The sequence below is a fragment of the Mustela nivalis genome (assembly GCF_964662115.1).
Source record: "Mustela nivalis genome assembly, chromosome: 10".
Taxonomy (NCBI): domain Eukaryota; kingdom Metazoa; phylum Chordata; class Mammalia; order Carnivora; family Mustelidae; genus Mustela; species Mustela nivalis.
This window is the reverse complement of record NC_139029.1, coordinates 34731502-34743585: the sequence shown is the minus strand read 5'-3', so window position 1 is coordinate 34743585 and position 12084 is coordinate 34731502. Positions and strand designations below refer to the sequence as shown.

General features: G+C 44.6%; 1 protein-coding gene across 39 annotated transcripts in view; it reads left to right on the top strand.

Moving 5' to 3' along the window:
- The first annotated feature begins 1179 nt into the window (after positions 1 to 1179).
- MKNK1 (MAPK interacting serine/threonine kinase 1) overlaps positions 1180 to 12084 on the top strand; it is a 42815-nt gene continuing 31910 nt past the window's right edge. For 8 of the 39 annotated variants that reach the window (XM_082687371.1, XM_082687384.1, XM_082687372.1 and 5 more), the window contains exons 1-2: positions 1181 to 1282; positions 11107 to 11280. The gene's annotated coding sequence lies outside the window, so the exon portion shown is untranslated. Of the gene's footprint in view, positions 1302 to 1791; positions 1882 to 11106; positions 11281 to 12084 lie in introns of all 39 variants that reach the window. The other 31 variants (XM_082687380.1, XM_082687386.1, XM_082687378.1 and 28 more) reach the window with 15 other exon arrangements.

The window sequence follows — 12084 nt, the reverse complement described above, 5'->3', positions numbered from 1 at the left end:
ACTGTACCACCCCCAGAGCTGTATCTAGCGTATGGTGAAGGGAGCCACTGAATAAGTGGAGGTGTACCTGATTTGGGGGAGCCCTCCTGGAACCCTTCTCTGAATCCTCCAGAGCCCTCATCTAATATTAACTGAACTATGTACTTAGAGACATAGCAGTTTGAAGAACCTGGACTGAAACATAGACCTGAGAGACTCAGGACCAGTTGGCTATTTTGATATTCAGGGAAACAGAGAGAGGAATAGGCTAGCATGCCCACCGAAGACATGAAGCTTGAGTGGGCCTAGAAGGTGATGGGTGGGAGAGGTCAGGATATACAGGGGCCTTTGGATTGGACTGAGGGATTCTCGAAGTGACTCAGCGCAGAAGCTTGGGAGAAGGCCCCCTTTCCAGCCTTCACCCAGACTGAGAAATGTAGCAAATTCCTGAATGTACTCTCTGGTTCCAAACTCCCTTCCATCATGCAGATGAGACTACTGAGCCCAGAAGGGGAAAGGAACAAAGCTTTATCAGGATGGTGGAATGGAAGTCTAAGGGGCTCTATCAGCAGTGCTCACCAAACCCACATAACAATCCTGAGACAGGGAAGGGATATTTTACTTCCATTTCACCAAGGAGGAAACACTCTCAAGAGTCAGGACCTGAATTAAACCCAAGTCAGCACTTTCATTTCCTCATTACACTTGCAGCCTGGGGGAGCGGAGGGGGGCTGGTTGAAATACTAATTTAAAAGCAGTTGGTTTTCTCCAAGAAATGAACTTTTAAGTGTTCGATTTTGAACTACTCGGGGTAACGCTTTGCTCAAGAAAATTCTTACGGTGAAATGATAGGTACACAAACATCTGAGGAAATTTTACAGAATTAGCTCTCGTTTTAGAAAAGACTGGCAGCATTTCCCCATATGCAAAAGGCACTTTAAAAATTCCATCCTGGCACACGGAAGCTCTCGGAAGCTCTCGATAAACGGTAATTACACCTGCCGCTGCTTGGCTGCCCCCATCCTGGCGCTTCCCCGACCTCGCGACCTTCACTAGAAAAAAAAAATAATAACATCAAGAGGAGCTAAGCCCCACCCCCAGCCCCAGCAATCTTCCCGCCCCTCTCTAGAACATCTTCCCAGTTTACTTAGCTCGCCCCAACCCTTTGGCGGGCGTAGCCATTAGGGCGCATGCGCAGCCCCTCCCCTCTCTAGTCGGGCCCACCCCTCGGGTCTAGTACCGCCTCTTCCGCGTTCTCGGAGCGACCTGCAGGTGGGTGCGCGCGACCGGTCCCGCGGCTGAGGTAAAGGCGACACAGCGAGGTATCCCTCCGAGTGAAATGGGGCGGGGGTCTGTGAACGAGTCGGTGTGCCCAGGACAGGGCAGTTGGGGCCTTCAGAGTGGCCCGAGGTCACGATCCGAGCGTGCTGCGGAGGGACCGTGGAAGGGGACGCTTCTTTAGGGCTCTCCTCAGGGACCCCGTCTGTGACCTGGCGAGGTTCCGTCCGTGGCGAGCTCAGGGCGCGGCGTGTGTCCCCGGCCGGGGCTCAGCTGGTGCCTGGGGTGAGGATTAGGTTGTGACAGGTGTCCGACGTCGGAGCTCCGTCGGTGGTCAATTTGAAATCAGTCCCTAACACACCGTATGGCTGGGCTCAAGGCTCAAGAGTCCAACATCACGAGTAGATTTTCACGTGAGGAGTTTACATCTGTGTGCACTGCCTTATTTTAAAGTTAACTGTTTTCATCCCAAAGCTCTTGACTTGTGTGGGTTCACTGTACAGTGAGGAGAGATGATGCCTGGTGTATTCTCAGGGAGTTTCCAGGCTACCTGTCAGAGATGGTGGCAGATGAGAGCCCAGTGCAGGTGACACGAATGAAATGTTGGAAGTGCTTGACTTTGGGGTAGGTAGTCCTGGGTCCAGATCTTACCTCTGCCACTTCCTAACTGTGTCTCCTTGAGTCATCTCCCCTCTCAGAGCTTTGGTTTGTCTTGTATAAAAGGGACACAATGAGGTCATTGTAAAGGTTGACTAGGATTACATGTGTCACCTAGTATGGCACCCATCACAGAATGGGTGCTGAAGACATGGCAGCTGTGATTTCTTCGAACTAGGTCATTTTGGTTGGGAGTACTTTAAAGGGATCCCTGGGGAAGAGTTGAGGTGACCTAAGTCTTGAAGCCTCCTTGGGCTTTATAGGTGGAACTGACCTTGCAGGATGGGAAGGGGACTAGTGCTTGTTGAACATGGCTCATGTGCCAAGCCCTGCCCTGGGCCATGGATGTATATTGTTGCACTGGATCCTCAGGCCTTGGCCTGGTACTTTCAGTCTTACTACCCTTTGCTTTAGCCCCCTCTTAAAAGGACGAGGCTGGAAGTGATGTAAAGAGGAGGCCAAGGGATTGGTTTTTCATATTGACCTGAACCAGCTGGAGACTTTGGTGTCCCCTTCCCCAGTTTCTCCCATCTCAGCTCTTCCCTTTTTGTGATCCCAGAGTTAATTGGGTTCTTGACTTTGGGAAACCTGTTACTCTAGTGATCTAGCAGACTTTGGTGGTTTGAAGGCCTGGCAAGAGAGCATCTCTCAAACTTAGACTGCGTGAAGCTGAATCTTGGCAGAGAGAAGTTCTGTGAACAGGACCTGTGGATTCCAGCCCATGCTTAAAAGTATAGGTGGTCTCCTGCTATGTGGTCCCATAGTAATCTGGCCCCTTTTGCATCCTTTTCATGGGTGCCCATGTGATCTTCCTCAAATAATGGTCTTCATCATGTTTTGTCTCTGCTCAGAAACCTTGGCAGGCTTCCTTGTCTACTGTATAGAGTCTGGACTCCTCAGCTGCATAGAGGAGTTCCCCCATAATCTGTTCCCAAACATCAATCCTGCCTTGTTTCCCTTTGTTCTCCCAAACCTACACCCTGTGCCTCAGTCAAAATAGCTAGTTTTTGTTCCTTAAACACTCCCTACATGTTCCTTTGCTTGCACTCTCTTCCTTACATTCCCTCTTCCTTCCGGTCTTTCAAGGTCAGTGTCTCATGTGACCTTCTTAGGGAAGCTTCTCTGATCTCCTTGTTGGATTAGTTGCCCTCCTTCCCATCTTCGGTAGCAGGGGCTGAACTTCAAATATAGCTCTGATTACTATCTACCCTGGGGTATGTCTCCCCATGTGTATTCTGAGTACACTAGTAGTAAGGGACCATGTCTATTTCATCCCTCCTCTTCCTGGCACATAGTAGGCCTTGGCAGTGTTTGTGGTTGAATGAGTCATTAACATTTTTTATTTACTCACTTTGGTCTTTGTTTTATGAGCTTTCAGGTTCAGAGTGGGCCTTTGTGTTTTTCCTTCTCTGTGTGCCTAAGGAGAGCCCTAGCTTAGATTGATGATGCCCTGATTTCTGGCATCAAAGGCAAGAAAGTGCAGGAATTCTGTACAAGGCAAGATTTTTCATTGCTATTATTGTTCTCTTAGCTTTGCTTTGAGTTTTGTTAGAAGGAATGGGGTGCTCTGTTCAAAGACCTGAACTGAGTGTGATACAGTTCATGCAGGGGAAAACTCACAGGTGGTTTATTAATCTGTTGTTCTGCCTTTGGCCTTGGCCTTGGGGCTGGTCCTTCTCATTTGGGAATCTGCAACTACAAATTCTCATTTTTCCTTGCCTTTCCTTTCCACAGCTTCTGTGGAACAGAAAAGGCTCTTTGATGATCATAGGAAAATACACATCGTTGATAGTAGAAGGAGCTTGGGAACCATCTGGTTCTACCTCTGATTTTAAGGATGGGGAGAGGCCCCAAGAGAGGAGGGACTTGATTAAGATTGCACAAGGAATCAGTCAATGGTGGAGATAGTACTAAAATAAAAGTGAGATAGTACTACAAGTGAAAGTCCTGACTCTTTTTTTCGGTTCACTACCTTTTATTTATTTATTTAAAGATTTTATTTATTTATTTGACAGACAGAAATCACAAGGAGGCAGAGAGGCAGGCAGAGAGAGAGGGGGAAGCAGACTCCCTGCTGAGCAGAGAGCCCGATGTGGGTCTCAATCCCAGGACCCTGAGATCATGACCTGAGCTGAAGGCAGAGGCTTAACCCACTGAGCCACCCAGGCGCCCCAGTCCACCACTTTTTAAATATCATATCTAACATTGATTGAGCACTTATTATATGGCAGATACTCTTTCCGTGCTTTATATGTAACACCTTAAAACTCTGTAGACTTGGAAACTGAGGCAGATAGAAATCATTCAGATTTACTTTCTGATTCCACAATTCTGATTTTTAATATGGTGGAAATGGCAGCCATCTCCTCACCAGTGGATGGAACAGTTCTCCAAAGACCTTGCTCCCAGATTGTGCTACCTCTGTGAGTGAGAGCTGTCCTCCTGGCGATGTCCCCCTGTAACCTGGGGAGATGTCTTGAGAGGAATCCAGAGTGCTTTGAAAGAACTGACAAAAAAATGAAGGAAGCCTGTGAGTATTCTGTTTATCATGTTTATCAAGTCAGATAGTAAATACAGTTTTAGAATAAACGTAGTCCGGGATCTTTCTGTAAAGATTCCCAGTCAAGGATGGCAAGACTGAATTCAATAAACACATACTGAGCTCTTGTTAAGTACAAAACCCTGGTATTGAGAAATATACACAGAGGAAAACAACACATTTCCTGTGCTCCAATAAATAATTGTCTTCTCAGAGCCTTCTCCCTCCAGTGTAGTTGGAAAGATAGAGAATCACATAAATATCTGAAATCAGACTGACTGTGGTAAATGTAGTAAGGAATGTAAACAAAGTGGGAGTTTGGGAAAAGGAGAAATCAATCCCAACGTGACCAAAGGGAGTCTAGAAAAGGATTCCTGAAGGTGGAAATTTATGCTGGGCTTTGGAAGAAGTTCATTCCTATGCAAAGCTGCAATTTGAGCAGTATTCTAGAAGTGGAAAGAAGCAGGTGTTTTTGTGTGTGTGTGTGTGTGTGTGTGTGTGTGTGTGTGTGTGTGTGTGTGTAGGAGAGGAATGGACTTGGTAAGGAGAGGAAATGAGCTGAAATGGTAGATTGTGGCCAAAAGGTAGAGGGGAGTTGGGAAGAAAACATTAACATTTATTGAGGGTCTGCTCTGCACTGTGGCTTGCAATATGTTAAATGCTTTACACATTGTGATTTATTTAATCTTCACAGTCCTACAATATGGGGATATTTATCCCTGATTTAAAGATGAAGAAGCCAGACCTCGACAAGATTAAAGTGACTTGCCAAAGGTCAGGTAGCGAGTAAGTGGCAGAACTTGGTCCAAACTTAAGAGTGTTGGATTTCAAGACCTATGTTCTTTCCATTATGCTGCAAGCCTCCTAATACCATCACTGGGGCTCTGTTTACTCTGGCTGCATAATGGAGGCTAGTCTGGAGCAAAGAAAGTCCCAGAAGGAGGACATCAACAAGGAGGCTTTTGGAATAGTCCAGTTCAGGCTTAAACTGTGAACCACCAGCCTAACATGGAAGCTGCCTGGTCCAGGTCTGCTTGATTGGTTTAATGTGTGAGTATTTCTGACAGCTGCTGTAGCACCATCAACCAAGTACATTGGCATCCTCTGCTATTAGAATCTCAGAATCAGTTTATAGAAGCTGCTGGCATCCTTGTGTTTCAGGCATAGGTTCTAATGTGAGATTAGCAGTTCATCACAGAAATGTCTAGGGAGGGAACCCACTTGGCAGATACCATTCCTTCATTTTCTCATCCTCAGATTCAGCAAGAATCTATAATGGAGGAAAGAGGTCCACACTCAAGAGTTACTAGACTGCTACATTCAAGTCCTTGTTCTGCTCATTATCATCTGTGAGTTCATGATCTCAGCTTCTTTGTCTGTAATATTGGGTCTATATGGGTTCACTTCTGAGATCTCTTGCTAATGTCATGTGTTGCTTTGCTCTTCCTGGCTTGGGGTGGTGTAAGGAAGTAGCCAGGAATATGCACCTGGATTCTGAGAGATTAGGCTTTAAATTCCAGTCTCTCATTCTTCTGGTTTCACAGTAGCTAGGTTACATAAAGATCCAGAATTGGACTGGCTAGGTTTGAGTCCTGGCTCTATCACTTGCTACCTGTGTGGCTGGGGCAAGTTATTTAACCTTCCTGGTTTTCAGTTTCTTCAACTGTAAAATGGGGATACAGGTATTACCTACTGCATAGCATTGTTATGAGGATTGAGATAACTTAACATCAAATACTTAGCACAGTGCCCACCACGTAATAGCTGCTCAATGAATGTTAGCTTTAATAGTAATCATATTAACAATTATTATTAATGTTCCATTAGCTATTGTTTCTATTGAAGGTGTATTTATTTGGGTGGTTTTCCCTACTGTCTTAATCTGACATCGCTGCCTTCTCTTGCCTTCCATTGCTTCATCAGGAAACTTTGAAATAATACAATGTTCTATTGCAGAACTGCAAAGTGTAACATGACAGAAAGTGCCTACAGGAGAAGGGTCAGTTAAAAGTCAGTGGCTCATTAGAAAATCTTACCTGACTTGTGTTTTCACCCACCTTTCTCCACAGTAAACAGGAACAGAGCAGCATACTTACTCCCTTTTGCACAGCCTTCAACAAAAGTGCTAAGTAAGCTTCAATTCACTTGCCAAAAAGTATGATAACAGTATCTCTGGAAAAGTGGTACCTAATTTGGTTCTTCTTTCTCTCCAGCTTAAAACCCTCTGACCTTAACTTAAGTCATTTCTTCTTGTTCCATTTTCCTTGAATATGGAAAATTTCCTTCTGATTATAAAGGCAGAATGAGATCAAGATTTTCTCATGAGACCTTTTGTGTACTTAAAGCCAGAATCGAGTTAGGCCTCCTCTTCTCTTCTCCAGACTAAGCAGCCTTAGTTTCTTTTACCTCACTCTTAAAACCTATTTTCCGTGGCTTGGATCACATTGGTCATGCTTCTTTTCTTTCTTTTCAGTTTTCCTACTTCCTGGCAGTGACCCAGACTGCTTAGTCTGCTCGTAAGAGTCCAGCTAAAACAATATAAGGGAAGAATAACTTCAGGTGTTTTTATTCATGCATTAACATCTATTGAGTATTTGCCCCATGCCAGGCCCTGTGCTAGGTGTAAGTACCCAGAGAGAAATCAGACATAGTCTTCACCCTGTCCCCAGATCACAGGCTAAGGGGAGATATGCAATCACATGTGACAGATGCTGTGACTGGACTATGCACAAGTGTGGAGAGCTGGGAATTGTTGAAGGCAATTAGGTAGAAACAGATCATCCATTCTGCCTGGACTGTAGGTCGGGATTTCTCTAGAGGAATGGCAGGATCTAATGCAGGAGGGGTAATCTGGGGCAAGGTTGTGAGCCCCTGAATGACAGCACAGAGGCCCGGTTATTCCAGTGGAGTGGACCACCATTAGAAGTGTTGGAGCAGGGAAGTGACAGGCTCAACTTTGACTTGTGAACCAAGGACGGATACCCCAAGCCTGAGTCTTATCTGCCCTTCATGGATGTTTTCATATTACTTAAAAATAATATGATGGATTCCTTGTTTTTTAATAGGCCTTTTTTCTCTAAGACTTCTTTAGAGAAACTAGTTCTTGAACTCTGGGAAAATTTCATTCCATATACACGTAGGAGGTTTAGAAGAAATGAGGGAATTGGGTGCCCCACTTGTCTTAGACCCAGTGGCACTCTGCTGTGTATAGGTGTGGTCTGGCCTCATTCATCCTTTCCCAGCCCTATCCCAGGAAGACCTCCAGGAGGGAAGAGAGGGCTCCAGGGCTTATTGGAGTATTTGGTAAGCAATGCTGAGAAGATGCAGGCAGTGTGAGAGTCAGAAGTTCTGTCTGAGGAGGAAAAGAGACCCAGGAATTTGATATGGTGCCAGAAGGAATCAGGGCCAACCAGGTACTTAGAATCCTGGGTCATGAATCTGAAAATCTTCATATTCTCTCTCTCTGCCTTTGTACTTTGCTGTTAGTTTATTCCTTCTGGCTGCCCAGTTGTGGTTTATAGAGAGTGTTCTAGGGCCTCAGCTGATCTGGGGAAGCCATATCTCAAGCTAGAGTCATAATTGCTATTTATTGAGTGCCTGCTCTATGCCAGCCATTGTGCCCTGAACTTGAAATACATTAGCTCACTTAATTCTCACACAGCCTTACAGCGTCAGTGTTCTTTCCTCCATTTTATAGATGATGACAGTAAAGCAGAGAAGTTAAGTATTATGTCCAAGACAACTTATTAGTGAATGGGAAGCCTGGAATCTGATTCTAGGCCCTCATGGTGCAAAAGCCCATGCACTTTGTACCTCCACAGCCTTGAGTAGTTCTAAACAGCAGAATAACACAAAATCCATAAATAAATTCTGAAGGTTGTTTTTACCATAGGCTTGCTAGAGGTGGGAGCAAACAGAGGTGTGTTTGTGTGCATGTATGCGTTGTGGGGAGGGAAGGAATGGAGTTGGCAAAGAGGGGAAATAAGCTGGGTTGACAAACATGGCCTATAGGCTGTATCTGGCTCATCATCTGTTTTGTATGGACTGCAAGCTAAGAATACTTACTACATTTCTAAATGGGTGGGGGAAAATTTCAAGAGAAGATTAATATTTGTGATGGGAAGATTATCTAAAACCCAAATGCTAGCAGTGCCTGGGTGGCTCATTGGTTAAGTGTCCAAGTCTTGGTTTCAGCTCAGGTCGTGATCTCAGGGTCCTGAGCCTGAGCCCCTCATTGAGCTGCATGCTCACCAGGGAGTCTGCTTGAGATCCTCTCCCTCTGTCTGCCCTTCCCCCACCCCCTGCTCCTATGTTTACTCTCTTTTTTCTCTCAAATAAATAAGTAAATAAATAGATTGAATAAAGGGGCACCTATGTGACTCAGTCTGTTAAGCCTCTGACTCTTGATTTTGGCTCAGGTCATGATCTCAGGGTTGTGGGATCAAGCCCTGTGGTTGGGCTCTGTGCTCAGTGCGGAGTCTGCTTGTTCCTCTCCCTCGGTTCCTCACCCCACTCACACTCGCTCTCTCTCTTTGTCTCTCTGTCTCTAAAGCAAATAAATAAAATATTTAAAAAGAAAGACAAAAAAAGAAAGAAAACCAAAATTAGGCTTTATAGAAACATAGCCACAGTCATTTATTTACATATTGTCTATGATTGCTTTCGTTCTACAAAGGCAAAATTAAGTAGTCACAATAGAGATCATACAACATAGAGAAAGCCTGAAATATTTACTATCAGGCTCTTTGTGGAAAAAAATTGGCCAACTCTTACTATCGGCAATAAGATGGAACCTCTGTCAAGACTAAAGGCAGAGTTGTAGTTCAAAGGTGTTCCAGCTAGTCCCTGGAAATGTGGCCTTAAGGAGAGGGAGTGTAACTTGAGCTTCTCTGGGCCCTAGAAATAGTTTCATTGGGCCAGAGATTTGTTGGGGAATAAAAAGCATGATAGGAAGAATAATTATGTGTGCTAACATTCTCTATTGAACCATAAAGAAATATTTTATGGATGAAATAATGTAGTCAGATATTTCCTAGAGCCCTTCTTGAGCTAGATGCTATGTTAGATACTAGACAAACGTGAAAAAGATCCATCCCTGCCTTTGAGGATCTTACGGCCTGGTGGGTGAGCCATGTCTGTGTGTGAATACCCAGCTCTGTGTATTATCATAGCGTGCCATGGATGTGATGAAATGCTGGTGAAATAGAAAAAGGTTAGGGACTGCTGTAATTTATAGGATCACTTTCAGTAATTCCTGAGGAGCCTGGAAGGATGAATATAGGTGTTATTTTCAAGAAGTAGCATACGAAGCTGAGGGAAAGCCTGAGCGTGTGAGCATTTGGGATGACAAGGTTAAGGAGAAAGAGATAGTGGAAATGATTCAAATGATCTGTGGCTGGGAAGCTGGCAGGGTGGCAGAATCTGATAGAGAAGAAGGGAAAGGAGGAAGGATGGGGGTTGGGATAAGTCAAGTTTGGGACACATGATTTGAGATTCTGTAGAAACATATCGGCTTCCAGTTAGAAGACCGTTTTAGAAATATTAGCACAAGGGCCCATAATTCAGATTTTTTTTCAAGATTTTATTCATTCATTTGAGAGAGAGAGCACGAGAGGGAGGAGAGGCAGAGGGAGAGAGACAAGCAGATTCCCCACTGAGCATGGAGCCTGCACACACAACACAGGGCTCCCTCCCAGGATCCTGAAATCATGACCTGACCTGATCTGTAGTTAGACGCTTAACTGATTGAGCCACCCAGGTGCCCCGGAACTCAAATTTAAACTGCATGCTCAGAGCTTTTCCACTGGGGAAAAGGGGAAATAGATACTCATTTTGTAGAGAAATTGGCAAATCAGCTTTGACATATGATAACCAGAGTCGCAAGATTGAAAATCTCAGTGGACATATAGAAGATCAAATTATCACATGGAAAACTAGCGATAATTATGCATTGGGCTTAAAACCTTTTTCAAGTTTATACCACCTGCTGCTCTCAGCATCTACTTTATCTTTCTGGCTCTGTTGCCTCCTGCCTATGAGACCTGGACCTGGCCGCTAAGAGATCGAGCCAGAGTTCATTCATCTCTAAAATCATGGGTGACAGGGATGCCTGGGTGGCTCAGTCAGTTAAGCATCTGCCTTCGGCTTCGGTCATGATCCTAGGGTCCTGGGATCGAGCCCCACATCGAGCTCCCTCCTCAGTGAGGAGCCTGCTTCTCCCTCTCTCCTTTTGCCCCTCCCCCTGCTTATGCACACGCACATGTGCATGCACTCTCTCAAATAAAATCTTTTAAAAAAAGTAGAATAAAAACATGGATGACAGAGAAGTGTCAGATTTTACCTTCTGCAGGACACTCCTCAGTGAAACAGAGCTGTCCAGATCTGTCCTCCAGGTCCATGTCTGGACTCCCACAACAGAAAGAGAATCTGAAAACTTCTACTCAGACCCTCATTACATCTTCAAATGCTTAGTGTCAGCATTTTCAAATGCTCAAGTGCCTGATTTTAAAGATGGGAAATCTGTGATGGTCTTGTATATATCTACTTACTGGTGTGATGCATAGGTTTGGGGGACATGTAGGGTGTGCTTTATTTTCACTGCTCGTTTTAAAGAAGTCAGATTTTTATATCTTTTCTATTTCTGCTTTTTTAAGATTTTCCTGAAGCCAGAGGAAGCAAAAGCCAGTCAGGAAGTGAAGAATGCCTGCTACCTCCAGAGACTGTTGAAACATTTCCTGTAGCTGGAAGACAGCAGCCCTCCGACAGGAGCATTATTTCATTATTTCATTTCAGTTTACAGAGGATTTACTTCTCAGAAGTTGGGCAAGGTAAGATTGGATGCACATTTTTCTTAAGCTTTTAGGTTGCTTTGCGTTGAAGTTATCTGATACTTCAGAGGAAAGGGCGGGTGGGAGATTTCGGTATTCAGTGGGCAGCTAGAATTAGCTGAGCTGTCTGGCATGCCTAAGACAGTTACATAGTAAGGACGAGCACATTTCTACCAGAATACATTGGCAGAGAAGGTCAAAAGGAGATTGTGCAGTAGTAAAACATATTTACTTGTAATTATTGAAAGTAAGACAATTGTGCCATAAATAACAAAATCAAATACAACAGAGGTATGAAAAGTATAATTCTATACCCCCCTAAGTTTCGTTCTCCCAAAGTAACCATTGTTAATAATGGCTTGCAATGTATCTTTCCAGGTTTTTGTTTTTCTTTTTAACTTGCCATATTTGTGACATATACAATGCTCTTTTGAAGTGTTCTTAAATGCCTGAGGCTCTATCATGCCTGGCAGGTTAGAAATAATGCCTTAGTTGGAGATGGGGTCAAATGATGGTTGGGCGAGGATGGTTTGAGTCTGATCTGTGAGCTTTTATACTTCTTGGCTGCTGTGTGTCACCCTTCTTCATCTGAAGCTTTCTAGCGACACACCATCTTCCCTTCTCCCCATTCCCAACCAGCTCCCCTTCCTGAATCCTCCCCTTCCTTAATGGTACCACTGCTCTTCTGGTTACCTTACATTAGTTCATAAAACTATATTGAGATCCCCCTCTGTGCTGGCTCCCTGCTGGGCAGAGGGGACAGAGAGATAAGAGGCCCCATCCCTTCCTTCAAAGAGGATGGGC